This window comes from Cebus imitator, unplaced genomic scaffold (genome assembly GCF_001604975.1).
Source record: "Cebus imitator isolate Cc_AM_T3 unplaced genomic scaffold, Cebus_imitator-1.0 Scaffold184, whole genome shotgun sequence".
NCBI classification, from domain to species: Eukaryota; Metazoa; Chordata; class Mammalia; order Primates; family Cebidae; genus Cebus; species Cebus imitator.
Window position 1 is genome coordinate 1,457,645 of NW_016107499.1, and position 20,982 is coordinate 1,478,626.

At 39.7% G+C, this 20,982-nt stretch overlaps 1 long non-coding RNA gene across 1 annotated transcript in view; it reads right to left on the reverse strand.

Moving 5' to 3' along the window:
• Positions 1-224: 224 nt before the first annotated feature.
• Positions 225-20,982, reverse strand: part of LOC119473783 — a 30,400-nt gene continuing 9,642 nt past the window's right edge. The window contains exons 2-3 of the long non-coding RNA XR_005203006.1: positions 14,415-14,488; positions 225-968 (exon numbers count right to left, since the gene is read on the reverse strand). This is a non-coding gene — a long non-coding RNA (uncharacterized LOC119473783). The remainder of the gene's footprint in view (positions 969-14,414; positions 14,489-20,982) is intronic.

Here is a 20,982-nt window from a genome sequence, read left to right on the forward strand (position 1 = left end):
AAAGATAAAATATATTTTCACAGGTCACATCAATGCATTTAAAAGCAAGAGTTTCTTACTTGGACTCTGGTATTCTTCTTCTGTGGCATGTATCTTTCATATTGCTGTTTCCAGGACAGTACCCAGGGCTTGTAGATTCTTGGTCTCTCTAACCCTGAACAATGGAGAAAGGGGCCCTGGAGGCGTGATGAGTTTACCATTCCAATAAATATCGTGGACCCAAAGAGTTTTGCAGAAGAGTAATTTATTAGACAGAGAGAGAGAAAGAAGACAGCTCCCACGCTGTCATGGGAGGGGACTCAGAAAAGGAATCCCTTCAGGTAGGAGCCCCTGAAGTTTTAATCCTTGAGTTATTCCCTCCCTATTCATGTTCTCGTCCAATGAGGGGAGTTCCTTCAGACTTCCTCTGGGGTGATTGATCTTTGACTCTGATACTGGATTGGCTACTTCTTCTACAACCCTGAATTACACAGCCTCTTCCTCCCAGAGCTTTCAGTGGGAATTTGGGACAAAAGAGTCCCCCACCTGGCTTTCCCGTGCACAGGAAGATCAGATAGAATTTTACCTGGCCCACGTGCAGGAGGTGCTCAGTGAGGTGGGGAGCCAGGAAATTCCTGCATTTGAATCCCCTCTGGTCTCCAGATGGAGGTGTAGAGGAGGTGCTCAAAGGAAATTCCTGCATTTGAAACCATGCCCCATGTGGACCCAGGAAGAGAAGTTTCTTTAACACTGTCCCTCAGTACCCCCTCTGAACAGGAAAGTCCAGCTGCTGTTGGGACATGGGCATCGATTGCTCTCTAACTACTTCCTGCTGAATTGGGGCATAGAAGGGGCCCTGCAGTTGAGGTTTCCTCCAGAGGGGAGGCTTCCAGGGGTTTAGGTAGATCCAGAGGTCTGTTATAGAGCTCATGAGCCAAGGCATTCCGGGTTTCATTTGCAGGACCATTTGTAGCCTCATGGCCTCAATTCTAGAAGAAGCAAATTTGAAAAGAAGGTTAAAGATGAGAGGCCTGAAGGCCAGCAACAACAGAATGGTGACAAACAGGCCTGGAAGACGGTAGAGCCAGGACAGCCAGTTGCTACACAAGCTCCAGGATCCTGTTTCTTGGAGGTCTTTAGCCCTGCATTTGATTTGGTCCCTGAGTTCTTTAACTTTAAGACAATACCTGATTGGTTTACAAAGTAGTAGCATTCTTCTCCTAAAAAGAGACAGGATCCTCCTCTCTGCTGTTAGCAGATCCAGTGCCCTTCTATTTTGAAGAGCCACAGCAGCTAAAGAGTTAAGCTGCTTCTGCAGAGTTACGAGAGAATTAGCAACTTTTCCATCCTGAGATAGCTTATAGTAAAACTGAGTAGAGGTTGTAATTCCTTCAATGTCAGGACCAAGTCCTCCTATTATTCCGGCCCCCACTATGAAAGGAATAATTGGGGTTCAAGTATGGTATGGCCTTGGCAAGAGAAGACTCTGCACCTGAGAGTCGGTGTAAATCGTCATGACGGGGCACTACGAAGGAGAGGAGGCATATTTCCCCAGGGGCATGGTTCAGGCAGCAGTAAGCTGAGGTGCCACAAACAAATAATAAGCCTGGTGCTAGGCAGTTGAGGACTGGGGATAAGGCAACCCAGCTTTGGCATAGGGAAGCATTGGAGTTGTTAGGAGAATTCACACAAGTGAAGTTTACAGTAGATGGTATGTGTAGATTGGTGACCAAGGGACCTATAAGCCCTGTATGATTTGAGGGAGAGTTAGTTAGGTTCCATGAGTATGGAACAGGAACTGGGATATACGGTTTGAAGCATAGTGGAAGGCAAATCCAACAGTCAGTGCTGTTTGATCACTGATTACTGCATATCCTGCTTTTCAAACTCCATTTTCAATAAAGGAACCTCATCAATATATAGGTTAAGGTCAGGATTGGCTAGAGGAGTTTCCAAGAGATCCTCTCGAGCCACATAGTTCTGGGCTATAGCCTGCTGTCAGTTATGTTGTCTGCCCCTTCCTCAGGAGGAAAAGTCGCTGATTGAGGGCTGCACATGTGTGCAGCTGAAGTATAGGCCCTTTGAGCATTAAGGCCTGATATTTGAGTAAGTGGTTGTCAGACAGTCATAAGCCTCCTTTAGAGGCCAGAATTCCAGCTACATCATATGAAGTTCATACAGTTAGATCTTTCCCCTGCACAATTTTAACAGCTTCTGTGACCAATGAAGCCATCATGGCTATGACCCGCAAGCAGTGTGGCCAGGCTTTTGCTACTGCACCAGTTTCCTTACTTAGGTATGCCACGAGTTGTGGTATGGTCCCCCAAGTCAGGGTGAGAAACCCCAGTGCCACTCCTGACTATTCCATAACCTACAGGGAGAAGTCGTTCCCTATAGGAAGGTTTAGAGCTGGATCCTGTAGTGGTGCCTGCTTCAGGGTCTGAAAGGCCACCTCAGCTACAGGGTCCCATTGTATTAGATGGGTGTTAGCTTTTTTGATTTCCTTAATTAGAGTGTAAAGGAGTTTAGCTATTTCACCATATCTGGGAATGCACAATCGGCAGAAACCAGTTATTCCTAAGAATCCCCACAACTGTCTTAAGGTTTTTGAACACAGGAAGGCCAGTATGGGTTGGAGACAATCTCAATCAAGGGCCTGAGTGCCCTTAGACAAGACAAGCCCTAGGTATTTTACCCGTTGCCTACAAAGTTAGACTGTTGATTTGGAAACCTTATATCCACAGGTGACTAGGAAGTTTAGGAGGTCCTGGGTGGCCTGCTGACACTGGGTTTATGAGTTAGCAGTTGAAAGTAAGTCATCCATATATTGAAGAACCAGGGTATTTGGATATGAAAAATGACTAAGGTCCTGAGCTAGAGCCTGGCCAAACAGATTGGGGCAATCTTAAAAGCCCTGGGATAACATTGTTCAGGTGAGCTGAGAATTCTGGTCTAAAGGGTCTTCAAAGGTGGGCAGAAACTGGGAGTCAGGATGTAACGGAACACAGAAAAAACCATTCTTAAGGTTCAGGATGTGAACCATTGTGCCTCTCCTGGTATTTGAGAGAGCAAGGTGTATGGGTTGGGTACGGCTGGGTATAAAGGGACCACAGCTTCATTAATGAGCCTGAGATCCTGCACTAGCCTCCATCGTCCATTAGGTTTTTGTACTAAAATTGGAGTATTACAAGGGCTGTTACAGGACCTCAATAGACCCTGAGTTTATAGGTTCCTTACAGTATCCTGTAGCCCCTTTGTGGCTTCTGGTCTTAGAGGGTACTATCTTTGGTAAGGAAAAGAGGTGGGATCTTTTAGCCTTATTCGAATTGGGCAGGCATTCTTTGCCTGACCAAATTGTCCCTGCATTGCCCAAACATTGGGATTAATCCCTTCTTCAAATAATGGGCAGCAGAGAGGGATTTCTTCCCTGACGTTTATATAGATAATGGTTCCTACTCTAACAGGTCCTCCCCTAGTAAGGGAGTGGGACGTTCTGACATGATGAGGAAGTCATGAGAGAAGAGCATATCTCCCCAGTTACAGCTTAGGGGCTGGGATAAATATCAGGACACTGCTTGTCCTAGGACTCCTCAGATAGTTATAGACTTGGAGGACAACCTTCCAGGCCAGTAAAGGAAAACTGAGAAGGTTGTGCCAGTGTCCAGGAGAAAGTGGACCTCCTGGGCCTCTATGGTCAGCTTTACCTGGGGCTTGGTGAGGGTGATGGCTTGTGCTGGTGCTTGCCCTGTGTACCCCCAGTCCTGCTGTTGGGTCATCTGGTTAGCCACCTCAGACCCTGGGAACCCTCATCCCCGGGGACAGTGCGCCTTCCAGTGATCCCCTTGGCACAGTGGGCAAGGATGAGGAGATGGTCCATTCCTCTGGGGACAATCTTTCTTAAAGTGTCCTGGTAGGCTGCAGTGGTAGCAAGCTGTGCCAGACTGGCAGCTAGCCCAAGCCTTTCCCTTTTCCAGCCTCCTTAGGTCTGCTTGCCTGAAGGCCATGACTAGGGCTGTGGCATTTTTCTTTCAGCCTGTTCCTCCTGGTCTCTGTTAGAACACTGAGGTTGCTAGATTTAGTAATGATTCTAGACTCTGTTCTGGCCCCAGGGCCGGCTTCTGGAGCTTCCTCCTAATGTCTGCTGCTGATTGCATAATAAATTTGACTTTTAGTATTAGGTGACTCTTGGAGTCTGGTGACAGGGGAGTATACTTTCTTAAGGCTTCCCAAAACTGCTCAAGGAAGTCTGTTGGGTTTCCTTCCTTTCCCTGAGTTATGGTGAATAACTCTTCATAGTTTATGGGCTTTTTCCTAGTTTGTCTTACTCCCTCAAGTATGCAGGTCAATAAGTGCCTATGACTCTAATCCCCATGTTCTGAATCAGGATCCCAGCAAGGATCCATGCTAGGGACTGCCTGTCTACCTTTAGGGAATCTATCCTTCTCCTCTAATGTCATTTGATCATGTACTTGACTAAGGTACCACGTGTCCCCGAACTCTTGAGCCATTGCCAGATCAGCCTGTCTCTCATTACTGGTTAGGGTCTGACTAAGCAGTAACATAATATCTTCCCAATTTAATAGAAGGACTGACCCGGGCCCTGCAGAACATCCATGTACTTGTCTGGGTCATCTGAAAATTTTCCTAAGTCAGCCTTGATTTGCTTTAAGTCAGAAAGAGAAAAGGGAGTATGTACTTTGGTTGGGCCAAATTCTCCTCCTACTGCCTGTAGGGGGCAGAGCTGGGCCATCCTAGTAGCCTTGGTGCCTTGACCACCTCGGCTTTCCCTGACTCCTCGATATGGGGGTAGTGCTGAGGAGGGGCCAGTAGTGGTGGAGGGAGGACCAACGGGGAGACCTAAATGTGGGGGTAGTCCTGAGGAGTGGCCAGTAGGGTATAGGTTACAGGCTTTACATAGCTGAGGATTGTTCCTTAGAGAAAAGAAAACTTGTACATAGGGGACCTCAATCTATTTACCTNTACGAGAGTGTGTACAAAGGGTCTCGTGTAACTTGGAAAGGTCCAGGCCCTTGTAGGGACTGGTTTTACTTTGCAGTTTGCTTAGAGACTAGTTCCTAACGATGCTGTTCCTGAGCCTGATCTTGAACTCCACCCCCATCTGACATTCCAACATGGGTAAAGTATGCCCAACAGGTGGTGGTTCCTTAGCAGCTGGACAATTAGGCCTAATTATTGTTCAGTCCAGTAGGTGTGTGAGTTGTATGTGCACAGGGAAGCAGAGGTATAGCAATTTTTGTGCATATACATGTATGATATGAAAATAGGAGGTGGTTGTACCTCTGGAACCAGTCTTGGAGTGACAAATCATGAGTGCTTCTTCCAGGAAGATTATAGCTAGTACTATGAGTTTACATGTAGGGTGTGCACGAGTTGACAGGATGAGTGGGGCTAAAGAGAAGATAATGAGAACCTTAAGAGAGGTCATAGCGAGGGAGTGATCATATCAGAGGGAGAAGAGGAGAGCTATTAGAAATATAATTAGGCAGTAAGCCATGGATAAGGACAGTTTATGAGATGTAGGTCCATCCGTAGGGACCACATAGAGTCTGGTTGCAAATAGTAAAGTTAAGAGTGATAGTCCTGTTAATGCCAGGATGTAAGTTAGACTCATGAGTAGTTACCTTCCTGGGGATCTTGTTGGAAGAGCAAACATAGATCCTTTAAACGCTGGCAGGTGTACAAAGGGCCGTCTCCTGGAACTTCAGGCTGTGGAGTGGAGGGCCTATGATTTTATTCAGGAGGTGTCCAAGGCTTCAGCGAAGTGTGATGAATCCACGAGTCAATTCCCAGCACCTTAACTGCCATTGGGGTAGATAGAATAACCGAAAATCGTCCTTCCCAAGATGGGCCTGGAGAGGGAGAGTCTGAGGGGAGAGACTTACCAAGCACCAAGTGTCCAGGGCAGAACAACTCTTTCCCTTTTTCCCTAGGGTGTCCTTCAGGTAACGTCCTAAGAGGCTGTTGGTACTTAGCCAAGGAGGTTCTATCTTTTGGTAGATCTGCTGTTTCCTTGTCTAATCCAAGATCATTAGTAAAAAAGGATCTTCCATAAAGCATCTATCTCATGGGGGCTGAGTCCTATTTTCTGAGCAGAGTTTTGAGCCCTTAAGAGTGCTATTGGTAATAGGGAAGGCTACGGGAGGTGGGTTTCCTGTGCCTGTTTCTTTAGGTGTCTCTTGAGAATTTTGTTCATCTCAACTTTCCCTGAGGACTGAGGCCTCCAAGCACAGTGGAGATGATACTGTATTCCTAACGCTTTGGAAATTCCTTGGGTCACTGCAGCTTTGAAGGCAGGGCCATTATTGCTTTGAAGACAGGGAGCCCAAATCTAGGGATTATTTCATTAATCAGGACTCTTACTATCTCTTGGGCTTTTTCTGTTCTACAGGGGAAAGCCTCAACCCGGTTTGTGTAGGTATCTACACATGCTAACAGATGTTGATGTCCCTGAGACTTAGGCATATGGGTAAAGTCCATTTGCCAGTCCTCACCTGGATAATGACTGGTTCCCTGTTCCCCAGGAGGAATTTTGCAGTGTGCCAAAAGAATATTTTTCTGGCATATTTCACATCTTTTGACTATTTGTTGGACAGTCTTGAACAGGCCTTTTTCTGTAAATATAGATTTGGCTCTTCCATACATATTATCTATACCCATATGGAAGCTTTGATGTAGGATTTTAAGTACCTTCCACTGGCTGGCAGCAGGTAGGAGTGCTTTTCCCTCCTCAGTAGCTAGCCACCCTGAAGGAAGAAGATTATGTCCCTGGGAGCTTGCCCGCTCTACCTCTGCTGATGAGTATTGAGGTTTAGTTCCCTGGAGAGGGTTTTCCCATATTAAAGGTCCTTCTATAAATTCTTGTCTAGCTGCCCTTATTGCCTCTAGGTCAGCTGCACAATTGCCTTCTGCTTCCTTCTCATCTCCTTTCTGGTGACCTCAGCAGTGTAAGACTGCTACCTCTTTGGGTTCTTGGACAGCTTATAATAAATCTAAAATTTCCTTATGATATTTAGTGGGAGTTCCTGCTGAGGTTAGGAGCTCTCTTTCCTTCCATATAGCTGCATGAGCGTGGAGAAGCAGGTAAGCATATTTGGAATCTGTGTATACGTTTATTCTCTTTTCTTTTCCTAATTTTAGAGCTCGAATGAGGGCTGCTGGCTCTGCCAGCTGGGCACTAGTCCCAGGAGGAAGGGAATTACTCTCAAGTGCTGTTTGATCACTGATTACTGCATATCCTGCTTTTCAAACTCCATTTTCAATAAAGGAACCTCATCAATATATAGGTTAAGGTCAGGATTGTCTAGAGGAGTTTCCAAGAGATCCTCTCGAGCCACATAGTTCTGGGCTATAGCCTGCTGTCAGTTATGTTGTCTGCCCCTTCCTCAGGAGGAAAAGTCGCTGATTGAGGGCTGCACATGTGTGCAGCTGAAGTATAGGCCCTTTGAGCATTAAGGCCTGATATTTGAGTAAGTGGTTGTCAGACAGTCATAAGCCTCCTTTAGAGGCCAGAATTCCAGCTACATCATATGAAGTTCATACAGTTAGATCTTTCCCCTGCACAATTTTAACAGCTTCTGTGACCAATGAAGCCATCATGGCTATGACCCGCAAGCAGTGTGGCCAGGCTTTTGCTACTGCACCAGTTTCCTTACTTAGGTATGCCACGAGTTGTGGTATGGTCCCCCAAGTCAGGGTGAGAAACCCCAGTGCCACTCCTGACTATTCCATAACCTACAGGGAGAAGTCGTTCCCTATAGGAAGGTTTAGAGCTGGATCCTGTAGTGGTGCCTGCTTCAGGGTCTGAAAGGCCACCTCAGCTACAGGGTCCCATTGTATTAGATGGGTGTTAGCTTTTTTGATTTCCTTAATTAGAGTGTAAAGGAGTTTAGCTATTTCACCATATCTGGGAATGCACAATCGGCAGAAACCAGTTATTCCTAAGAATCCCCACAACTGTCTTAAGGTTTTTGAACACAGGAAGGCCAGTATGGGTTGGAGACAATCTCAATCAAGGGCCTGAGTGCCCTTAGACAAGACAAGCCCTAGGTATTTTACCCGTTGCCTACAAAGTTAGACTGTTGATTTGGAAACCTTATATCCACAGGTGACTAGGAAGTTTAGGAGGTCCTGGGTGGCCTGCTGACACTGGGTTTATGAGTTAGCAGTTGAAAGTAAGTCATCCATATATTGAAGAACCAGGGTATTTGGATATGAAAAATGACTAAGGTCCTGAGCTAGAGCCTGGCCAAACAGATTGGGGCAATCTTAAAAGCCCTGGGATAACATTGTTCAGGTGAGCTGAGAATTCTGGTCTAAAGGGTCTTCAAAGGTGGGCAGAAACTGGGAGTCAGGATGTAACGGAACACAGAAAAAACCATTCTTAAGGTTCAGGATGTGAACCATTGTGCCTCTCCTGGTATTTGAGAGAGCAAGGTGTATGGGTTGGGTACGGCTGGGTATAAAGGGACCACAGCTTCATTAATGAGCCTGAGATCCTGCACTAGCCTCCATCGTCCATTAGGTTTTTGTACTAAAATTGGAGTATTACAAGGGCTGTTACAGGACCTCAATAGACCCTGAGTTTATAGGTTCCTTACAGTATCCTGTAGCCCCTTTGTGGCTTCTGGTCTTAGAGGGTACTATCTTTGGTAAGGAAAAGAGGTGGGATCTTTTAGCCTTATTCGAATTGGGCAGGCATTCTTTGCCTGACCAAATTGTCCCTGCATTGCCCAAACATTGGGATTAATCCCTTCTTCAAATAATGGGCAGCAGAGAGGGATTTCTTCCCTGACGTTTATATAGATAATGGTTCCTACTCTAACAGGTCCTCCCCTAGTAAGGGAGTGGGACGTTCTGACATGATGAGGAAGTCATGAGAGAAGAGCATATCTCCCCAGTTACAGCTTAGGGGCTGGGATAAATATCAGGACACTGCTTGTCCTAGGACTCCTCAGATAGTTATAGACTTGGAGGACAACCTTCCAGGCCAGTAAAGGAAAACTGAGAAGGTTGTGCCAGTGTCCAGGAGAAAGTGGACCTCCTGGGCCTCTATGGTCAGCTTTACCTGGGGCTTGGTGAGGGTGATGGCTTGTGCTGGTGCTTGCCCTGTGTACCCCCAGTCCTGCTGTTGGGTCATCTGGTTAGCCACCTCAGACCCTGGGAACCCTCATCCCCGGGGACAGTGCGCCTTCCAGTGATCCCCTTGGCACAGTGGGCAAGGATGAGGAGATGGTCCATTCCTCTGGGGACAATCTTTCTTAAAGTGTCCTGGTAGGCTGCAGTGGTAGCAAGCTGTGCCAGACTGGCAGCTAGCCCAAGCCTTTCCCTTTTCCAGCCTCCTTAGGTCTGCTTGCCTGAAGGCCATGACTAGGGCTGTGGCATTTTTCTTTCAGCCTGTTCCTCCTGGTCTCTGTTAGAACACTGAGGTTGCTAGATTTAGTAATGATTCTAGACTCTGTTCTGGCCCCAGGGCCGGCTTCTGGAGCTTCCTCCTAATGTCTGCTGCTGATTGCATAATAAATTTGACTTTTAGTATTAGGTGACTCTTGGAGTCTGGTGACAGGGGAGTATACTTTCTTAAGGCTTCCCAAAACTGCTCAAGGAAGTCTGTTGGGTTTCCTTCCTTTCCCTGAGTTATGGTGAATAACTCTTCATAGTTTATGGGCTTTTTCCTAGTTTGTCTTACTCCCTCAAGTATGCAGGTCAATAAGTGCCTATGACTCTAATCCCCATGTTCTGAATCAGGATCCCAGCAAGGATCCATGCTAGGGACTGCCTGTCTACCTTTAGGGAATCTATCCTTCTCCTCTGATGTCATTTGATCATGTACTTGACTAAGGTACCACGTGTCCCCGAACTCTTGAGCCATTGCCAGATCAGCCTGTCTCTCATTACTGGTTAGGGTCTGACTAAGCAGTAACATAATATCTTCCCAATTTAATAGAAGGACTGACCCGGGCCCTGCAGAACATCCATGTACTTGTCTGGGTCATCTGAAAATTTTCCTAAGTCAGCCTTGATTTGCTTTAAGTCAGAAAGAGAAAAGGGAGTATGTACTTTGGTTGGGCCAAATTCTCCTCCTACTGCCTGTAGGGGGCAGAGCTGGGCCATCCTAGTAGCCTTGGTGCCTTGACCACCTCGGCTTTCCCTGACTCCTCGATATGGGGGTAGTGCTGAGGAGGGGCCAGTAGTGTATAGGTTACAGGCCTTACATAGCTAAGGATTATCCCTTAGAAATAAGAAAACTTGTACATAGGGGACCTCAATCCATTTACCTTCTGTCTTACAGAACAGGTCTAATTGTAGAAGGATGTTAGAGGGGTGTTATAATTTACACTTCCCTTAGGAGGCCAGGTTTCTCCACCCTGCAAAGGATATTGCAGCCATGCTGTTTGGCAGGAAAAAAAAATGAGCCCTTTCTTCTTCAAAGATTGTGGGTCAAATTGGTCCCGGTTATCCAGGATATACTTTCAGGGTGATTTTGCCTTGGGAACAGTAGCACCCATCTGAAATGGAACACAGGGATGCCCGCATCCCTGGTTATTCCTTGAGACTCCTAGCCCTGGAGCATTCCCCAGTTATAGGACGTTGCAGTTTTCCTCACGCCCTAGGTGCATAATCATCTTCTGGGTCCCCCATGTGCCAGTAATCACACTTACTGGCATCATGGGCACACCCTCACTGTCTAATGTCCTTTTTGGCCAGCTTAAGGACATGAGGACTGCTGGGCTTTGTGGCCCTATACTGGCATTTCCTTAAAGAACTAGGCCAGTGAGTCTTGGGCGATGGATGCCAGTATTGCCTAGCAAGAGTTCAATTAGTATAGGCCTGACCATCAAACTGCCCTAGGAGGATAAACTCCTTGGGAGGGGCATCTAAACACAACAATCTTAAAGAAGGTAATGGCTGGCCACATGGCCAAGGCTGGAAAAATGCCCTCAGAACCCTGGCCTTCTCCCCACCCCACTTTCCATTCTAGGAATGGACATAAAAATGCAAGATCTCATATTATGTAGTTAGTATTCATTTGTTGTTATGTAACTTTTTAAAAATGCTTTAACAGCCTTGCGTAAATTCTGTTGTCTGTCTTGTGCTCCAATTAAGATTCATTCAAAATATTCCTTTGGTAAGACATTATTTACAAAGTACTAATCATAAAAATAAGGCAGGAAAATAAGAAAAATGGGCATTTTCTAACATCAACACATGATAAACACTTTAAATGTTATATTTAGAATGTACATTTTTTTTTCTTTTTTTTTTTTTTTTTTGAGACAGAGTTTCCATTTTTTTGCAACATCAGTAGAAAGGACAGAGTGCCTGGAAGCTAGTTTGCCAATTATGGGCAGTACCAACAATAAGCACTCAAATAACTATGTGAGCAGCAGACACAATAGGGTAAAAACTAGAAAGCAGAAAGAAAACAAGCATCAAGGTAAAGAGAAGTGGCAGACTGAGTTTTGGGGCATACATGAGATACTCCATTTTAATCTTCCATAAAAATGGAGAGAATCCACAGAGAGATATTTAATTATCAACAACAACGTTTCTGAGGCTGTAATCCACCATGGTTTGAGAATTAAAAGGCCTCAAGTCACCTTGATTTAATTACAAACAGTAAAGTTTCTGAGGCCTCCATCTACCATAATTTGAGAATATAGCCTTGTGTTTTAGTCACAATCTTAGGATATTCAAGTTACAATAGTAATTATAGTAATTATAGCAATGATAAAATTGATTACTAACATAGTATTCTTAGGATTCAACATACACTTTTTGTTTTCATCATGACATTAAACATGTAAAATGGATAATACTATTCCTGTTTTACAGACGAAACATTTGAAAGTCAGGTGTATTAAGTAACTTGTCCAAATAACATAGCAAATAAATGTTTTTGGTATTCAGATTAGTTTTTCTTACTATTGTGTATTTAGCCAGCATTGCTACAAAATATGGACTCACTTGGTATATTTTTACACATGAAAAGTACTTGTTTGGTACATGAATAAATTCTATGTAGACTAAAACAACTGACAAAATGGAATCTAAAAATAGAAACAATATAGAATATAAAAAGCATATATACATGTACATATATATATATATATCCATCCTCTTTTACTAAACTGTTTTATAATGTAAAATACAAAAAAAGATTTTCATTAAAATCTAATGAGCTCACATCTCATTGTTCAGAACTGAATCATTTCTCCTCTTATATCTGCAAAAATATAATAGAAAATGTATATTTTTCGTGTGGGCATATTGACATCAAGTAGTCTCTGCTCTGTGTCTGAAAGAAAAATGAGCAGGGGTACTAGATAAAGTCAATAGCTATGAAGTATGAATACTTAATTAAATTATACATTTAAAAGAATGAAAACAAAGCAAAACAAATTAATGTCATACTGTTTTTCTCTAATTGGCACAGTTTTGTTGTTGTTGTCATTGTGTTGTTTGCTTCTTTAGTTATATTGTGCTTGTTGGTTTAAAATGTTCCCCATTGGCTAAAGTTTAAGGAATAGTATTTCATATATTGTTGATGAGAAGATGACTGACAAAGTACAAACTTTGTCAATTAGGTCATTTGACAGTGTGTACAAAAGCATACATTATACCTCATGAGATTTAATCTCTATGGGAACAGAAACCTAGGTTATTCCTTAGATGGCAATCAGACAGTGAGCTGAAGATAAATGCCAGCCTCAGAACAGACATGCACTAAATGTTCTTGGAGTGAATGAGTGAATACACCTAATTGTTATAATTCCAATACTGAAAAAGTATCCTACATAATAAAAACTATTTGCATATAAATGTATGTAAAATAATGCTAAATTTAGCCTTGTATCTGTAAAACTATAAATGGAAATGACATGCATATTCCAAAATATGACTGCTTGATTAAATTACATTGTTTTCAGAAAATGTAATGTTGGAGATTACAAATAGTGATACTAATAGAGAAAAATGTTTATGCTAAGTGAAACAGCAGTTGCCAAATATTACACTGCAAATGAAATTAAAGCTGTAAAAGCATGCTACTTTATACATCTAATAAAGTGAATACCTATTGGGTGTTAAATACTATTATGAGGTTAATTCCATTCTCATAACTGATTTGATCTTTAGATTTATCTTCAGGCTTATGAGGTCACTATTACCAATGAAATGTTAATTAATTATTTTAAGTCTCACATCAGTCCTAGGAGGTCAGTACTAGTTCAATCACCAGGAAACCAAATCACGGAAAGGTTAATTACCTTGCTGTAGAACACACATTTAAAGAGTGGCAGGGAGAGGGTTTGACTTCAAGGAATTAAGCTCCAGAGCCATTCATCTTAAACCTACTCTGTGCCTATAATTATAAGCATTTTATTTATTTTCCATCTTGTGTCCCAAATTATGGTAATATTTATTTTTTATATTGAGCATGTATTGTTATAACACAAATGGAAAGGCAATATTTTCAGAGGACTTTTTGAGAAATGCCTTCTTTTTAAAAAAATATATTTTAAGAGATTTATTCTGAGCCAAATATGAGTGAGCATGCCCATGACACAGCCCTCAGAAAGCCCTGTGAACATATGTTCAAGGTGGTCGGGGTACATCTTGGTTTTATATATTTTAGGGAGGCAGGAGACATCAATTAAATACATATAAGAATTACATTGGTTTGATTCAGAAAGGTGGGACAACTCAAAGCAAGGACTTCCAGATTATAGGTACATTTAAATATTTTCTGCTTGAGTTTGTTTAAAAACGTAGCATCTATAGAAAGGAATCTTTCAGGTTAAGTCAAAAGACTGTGGAGACCAAGGTTCTTTTGAAGTTTTATAGTGACTGCCCTTAGAGACAATAGATGACAAATGTTTCCTATTCAGATCTTTAAAAGGTACTAGACTTTTAGTTAATCTCTTCAGTGTTGGGGGGTCCTGGAAGAAAAAGATCTAGCTATGCTAATAGAGATTATTTACAGATGCAGATTTTCTGCCACAAAGGATGGCTTTGCAGGGCCATTTCAAGATATGACAGAGAAACAAGTTTTGGGGTTAAATATTTTGACTTTTTCCTTGTCTCATAATGTTATGCCAGAGTCAGATTGGAAAGCCAGTCACGATATATGAGGTTAAATGAAACTCAATCTGATGAGAATTTTTGGTTTGTAGGGCATGGAGAAATGCTTTCTTAAATAAATAGTAAATGAAAAGAAAAAAACAAGTGTAATACGGAGATGTTTCAGGTATAAGATATTTCACAAAACCAATAAACAGAGAGAAAATCCCCAGTCAGCTAACAGTGTTAGGAATATTATTGGATCCAGGTTGTTGACAGTGGCAGAGTATCACAGGGTATTATGCCAAGGTGGGAGGGAACATAAGGGGGGCTGCTGTTGCTTTGTGAGCTCTCACCTTGTGGTCTATATTTCAAGTCATGGTTTCCCTCACCCTTTGTGTTTTCTCCTCTCCCCATCCAAAGGTACCTACTGGCATATGTACATAAATGTCAGGTCACAGAATCAGAGCTTAATAAATAATTTTAATTTTAATGTGATTGTCAAGGAAAATACAGAATTCATCCACATGTGAAAATATGAAAACTGCCCCACTGATGTAAAAAGTGAAAAAATTGGGAAATATATTTATTATATCACTTGAAGTTTTCTTCTTTGGTAATGGGGTCACCAGAATGCAAAAGCATGTGATCTGTTGTCTTTAACACCCTCTGTAGTCAATAACACAAAGTGATATATATAGACAAATACAAACACATTTATTTGATACACATATATATGAAATATATATTTTTTCCTTCAAAATTCCTAGAAATTGTTATAGTTCCTCCTACTCTTGCAGTGTAATGAAAAGAAAGAAAAGCCTCTTTCAGTTATTTAGTGCTTGCAGGGAGCACCTTGCCCAAATCTCAGCAGCAGAGTGTAAAAATCTTTAATACCTAGGTTTGCTACAGCAAAGCAACATCAAGTTTTGACAACAATAACTGAGGCCATAGATAGTGGTGTAAATAAATCTTAAAATTTTGTCGATTTCAAAAAGATTGAAAATTTAATTCTAATGTGAATGAGATAGAAAATAATTTAGAATCAACATGACAGAGAAATAAGTAGGCCTTTCCATGCAAAAATAAATTGTTAGAAGATTTGCATTATGATAATTATCACAATTTTTAATTAAAAATTTTGCTATGAATAGTCATAGGGTAAAATCAATACCACAGATTAATATAACATAATTTTGTTCATTCATATAAAATATAATAAGTTGTTCCCATGATTTTATAATAATGAAAATATGAACATTCTTGTATATTTATTCCAGTGAGTAAGTGCAAGGATTTCTCTAGGGTAGCAGTTACCAAACTTTTTGATGGGCATTTTTACAGTCTTAAAAATTATGAAGAATGGCAGAAATTTTGTTTGTATGGCTTACATTTTTTATATTTACCATATTAGAAACTAAAATTAAAACATTACTGAAGAATTTATTTTATAATAATAATGACAAAATTAGACCCATTATGTTGATATGTTTTATTGAAAATAACAATATCATCCAAAACAATTAGTGAGAAGAGTGCCATTATTTTACATCTCAATAGAAAAGAGCTAGGTTCACATTTCTTTTTTTCATTATTATTTTTTTTGAGACGGAGTTCCGCTTTTGTCACCCAGGTTGGTGTGCAGTGGTGGGATCTTGGCTCACTGCAACCTCTGCCTCCCAGATTCAAGCAATTCTCCTGCCTCCCGCTCCTGAGTAGCTTTTTGTATTCAATCTGTTGCGATAACGTTGTTTTGCTTGAAGCATATAAAGAAAGGCTGGCCTCACATAGAAGTGACATTAGAAAATTTGCAGTGTTCGATAACACTTTTTAAATAATTGTGGCTACCTTTAATACTATATTCAAACTTGACAAGTGGTAGTTTCTTCGAGATTAATTTCAATGTGGAATCTGAAATCATATCAATGAATTTTTCATATGTTGGTATAGTAAAACTCACTAGGTTATCATGTATTTTGAATGGATATTTTACTCATGTATGATTATAACACCACACATTGATTTTTTGGAAAACATTTGTTCATGACATATTTTATTATCTAATATTGAAATAATAAAAATAAATTGCATTTGTTAATATTGCCACATATCATAAAAGCTTTAAGTATTGGAATGATGTTAAAGCACGCGGAGATGGATACAAGTTTCTCGAATTCTAATTCTTGCTTGAGAGTGACTTTTTTTTTTAACAGTCATTGCATAATGGTGAAGAGAATGTTACTATCCGTATAGTTTGGTTTCTCCATCTTAGTTTGTGATAAGGCACCAGGAGATTTAATCACTATTGTTTTGCACCAACAGTGCAAACATCAGTAAAATTATTCCAGGGTAAACAATATCATGCAGAAGGGTTATTTGGCACCTGGCATATTTTAGCACTACTCACGTTTATTGCTAAGTATTTGTATAAATTTTCTTCTATGATAATTAATTTATACTTATTCTGCACCCAATACATGAAAACAACAAGTGTAGCTCCATGTTGTATTCAGCCATTAAGGATTTACAAATGGATGAATACAACATGGAACTACACTTGTTGTTTTCATGTATTGAAAACAACATTATACATCAATTACAATCCTGAAGGCAGGATGCTAATTCAGCTTCTGTGTTTTCAGTTGGATCATTAATTTGAAGATTTACATATCATTGAAACCACATTGACATGATTTCTTTTATTAACTTTTCATTTGGCAGACACTCCACCAATGGCAAAGGTTCAAGGCTTTATAAGTTTCTCAGCTATCATGTACAGTTATCCAACCAATGAAATATAATTTACACTGTATGAGATTCCATGATTTTTTCACTTTTACTTTGAAAAGATGTCAGAAAAGACTTTCAACTTTAAAAGAACTCATCATGTTTACCTTTAAAATATCTAAATCTTTTTTTTTCTTTAAACTTTCAGTGAGTGATTTCAAAAAGATGCCACATTTTAACTGACACATAATACCATTCAAAAATGTTCTGTGGTATAAGACACAATGAGGCAAATTGTTAACATCACATAAAGCTGAGAGAAAGATAGTCTTTGTCATCTTTTCCTTTCTTAGTTACAGCTGGCCCAGTTTCTTCAGATTAGTTTCCCTTTTCCATGAGTCAGAATACTAACTGAAATGTCAGATTTATCTTTTTCAGCATCTATAGTCATAGAGGATGAAGCTGTGAGCTGAGAAAACAGGTTGCAGAATCATCCTTACTCGGCCAGTGTTCTGGCAGTAACTATTAGAAAACTATAATGTGAATTTTTTTTCATTTTTAAATAATATATTTTTATTATAAAAAAAACTATTTCAGAGGAAATTTAAGCATTGACAAAACTTTTTTAGTAATATTTTAAAAAAGACATGCTAAACAAGAATATAAAATTTTCTTAGTTCTTGTTGTGTTTCCACATATTTACCTTCACATTTACAATAATTACTCATGTATTTGGAGAAATTTCTGGTTTCTGACTAGTTGCATTCTCTGATGCTCTTTTTCCCCATTCTATTTTACATTTTCTATATTGCTTTCTTTGACACGATTAAGTTATTTTGTTGTTTTATCTTCAAACTTTTTGTTAGTTCATTATTTGTTTTTATATGCTGCAGAGATTTACTCAGTTTGGGTAAAGGATGCATTTGACTCCGTAAAACATTCTCCCATGAGGATTTTATTTAAAGACAAATTTGAGTTTCGGGACAAAAGAACTAGAGTCCAGGCAAGCAGTGGAGGGACAAAAAGGTATGATAGCTCTCAGCAAAGTCTTTAGGTACATAATTCAAAATATTATGACTTTCTAAGACCAATCATAAAGGTATCAAAATATCAAGTGGCCACAAATTTGTGTTATATGTGCCAAAGCATAATGCTTATCCTTTTTCCCTCTACATTATTTGCAGATAACAATAAACCATGAAGTACGGCATTATCTGAAGATAACTTGGTAGTTTGGTTCAGGTAGTAGGCAACGTCATGTATAAGCTCCCCGCTTTCTCCTTTCTCAGGCTGTATTTAAGAGATAGTGAATCTGTAGGGACCTATCTCAGATGGCTTAAATGGGTTCAAATATGCAGTACTTTTCTAAAATTAAATGCTCAGGTAAGTTAAATGTCAACCATTGAAATATGTATAAAATTTAAAAGTTAATATCCATTTCATTCTATGAGTGGTTGCCTAAAACTCAGTGGAACAAAAACACATGTTGCGTTGTTGATTAGTCAAATGACTGAAGTGACACTAAAAATTGGAAATTGGAGAGTACATTTGATATTAAATTTATGAAAAGTATAGATCATGGTAGGATAAGATTCTAGCCTTAGTTCATTTTTAAAATCTTTCGACAATATTAAACACTAGTTTTTTGGCTTTTCAACCTATAGAATACACAGACTACATATGATTAATTTAACAAAAACTTATTATTTAGCTCTCAGGTAAAATTTTCTAGTTAATACTGAAGTGAATGCAAATATAATTTATTTTTCCAAAAAATAAACTTGAAACATCTCATGCCCTTAGTCTACAGAACCCAGTAACATAATCACTCCAGAAAATATTCATGCATTGACTGATTGTTCAATCATACACTGTTATATTCAAATACATGCAAGGTTCTATATTGCTTTCATATATTATCCTCCATATGGCTTCTCAGTTCTGGGTAACATAGTGTCTTATGTAGCATCAGATTTCGGTAGGTAATAGAAAGTGGGAAATTATTTTTCTCTATTCATCTGTAAACATTTTCAAAAACATACTTAATCCTATATTGCTATTCATGGCAAGTTTCTACATTTCTTGCATCTGATGAGAAGTCCTTAGATTTACCAATCTTCTAGTTAATTTAGATTATTTCTAGTACTCTGGTAGTGTGTATTTTTCTGACCTATTTGCATTTTATCAGACAATTCTTTACATATAGATGGAGCTAAGGGATAATTAAAACTAAAATTTTCTCGAAATTTCTTTCTTATGCTTATCCTAAGAGACTTAGTGAGAGAAGCTTCTTAGTCTTTAAGCTGAGGCCTATTCGTACCAATATTTCTACGCTAAAGCTGCTTTGCCATTCTCAAGTGGTGGATTGATTTATGTGTTTCAATGAGCTTAACCCCATCAAAGTCACACACACTGGAGTGTCTTTGTCTAAGCTCTTGGGGCAGGTAGTGCAGTTCTTCTCTGTCCCTGTTCCTGTCTCCTTATTATGGCAAACATATTAAGTGTGGCTTCCTTCAAAGCCTACTCTTTGGCTTTTTAAAACAGCAGACTCTTGAAAAGGAAAAGCCTTTCATTTCAAGGTTATTGTCCCTGCTTTCAGCGTAAAAATCTAATTTGGAACACAAAACCAATTGTTCTGTTTGAATACATTTTGGTCTTCATGTTCTTGAAAGCAATGAATATTGTTGATCCAATTGCAGGAGATGGAAGGTGGAGGAAGGAAACAAATTTTTGAGTGAAAACTTGGTTTATAGGCCCAAATTTTAATACAACACATCATTATTTGCACAATTCTCTCTCTCTCTCTCTCTCTTTCTCTGTAATTAAAACATAATCACATGCAGAGAGCTTTGCAAATTTTAGGGTCAGGCATCATTACACAATTGAGAAAATGGAACATAGCCAGCATGCCAAAATCTGCCTGGATGCCTAAAGTTATGCCCAACTACTATGATTTCTAATGGATTAGTCCACAAAGTTGTGTTGCTTTTATTTGAATTTTAAATTAAAAAAAATTAAATATGTATTTAGGGGATACAAGTGCAGATTTCTTACATGCAATTGCATAATAGTGAAATCTGAGTTTTTAGTGTACCCATCACCTGAATAATGAAACTTATACCTAATAGGAAACTTTTCAACCCTCACCCCTCTTCAAAGCTCCCACCTGTGGCAGTCTCCAATGTCTGTTTTTGCGCTCTGTACGTCTCTGTGTACTCACTGTTTAGCTCCCACTTATAAGTGAGAACGTTAAGTATTTGACTCTGTTGCTGAGGTATTTCATTTAGGATAATGGCCTCCAGCTCTACCCATGTTGCTGCAAAAGACATAATTTCATTCTTTTCTATGGCTGAGTAGTATTCCATGGTATGTGTTTGTGGTGTGTATATATATATATATGAAATATAATTTACAATTGTATTTTAGTGCTAAAATACAATTTTAGCACTACTCATGTTTATTGCTAAGCATTTGTATAAATTATCTTCTATGATAATTAACTTGTGCTTATTCTGGACCAATACACAAACAAGTGTAGCTCCACATTGTATTCACTCACACACACACACACACACACACACACATATACATATATGGTTGTGATATATATATTATACTACGTGATATACATATATACACACACAGATATATATATCACATTTTCTAATCTTCCACTGATGTATGCTTAAACTGATTCAATATATTTGCTATTATGGATAGTATGATAATAAACATACAAGTACAGGTATTTTTTTTTATATAATGATTTCCTTCTCTTTGGGTATATATCCAGTAGTGGTATTGGTAAATCTAAGGATAGTTCAATTTTTAGTTCTCTGAGAAATCTCCGTACTGTTTTCCATAAGGTTGTATTAACTCATATTCTCACCAACAGTGCATAGGTGTCCCCATTTCTCTGAATCCTTACCAACATCTGTTGTGTTTTGACTTTCTAATAATAGCCATCCTGATGGGTGTAAGTTGGTATCACACTATGATTGTAATTAGCATTTTTCTGAGATTAGTGATATTGAGTATTTTTTCATATGTTTCTTGGCCACTTACCTGTTCGCTTTTTAATGGGGCTATTTTGTGGTTATTGTTGTTTGGGTTCCTTGTAAATTGTAGATATTAGTCCTTTGTTAGATGCATAGTTTGCAGTTTGTTTCCATTGTGTAGGTCATCTGTTTATGCTCT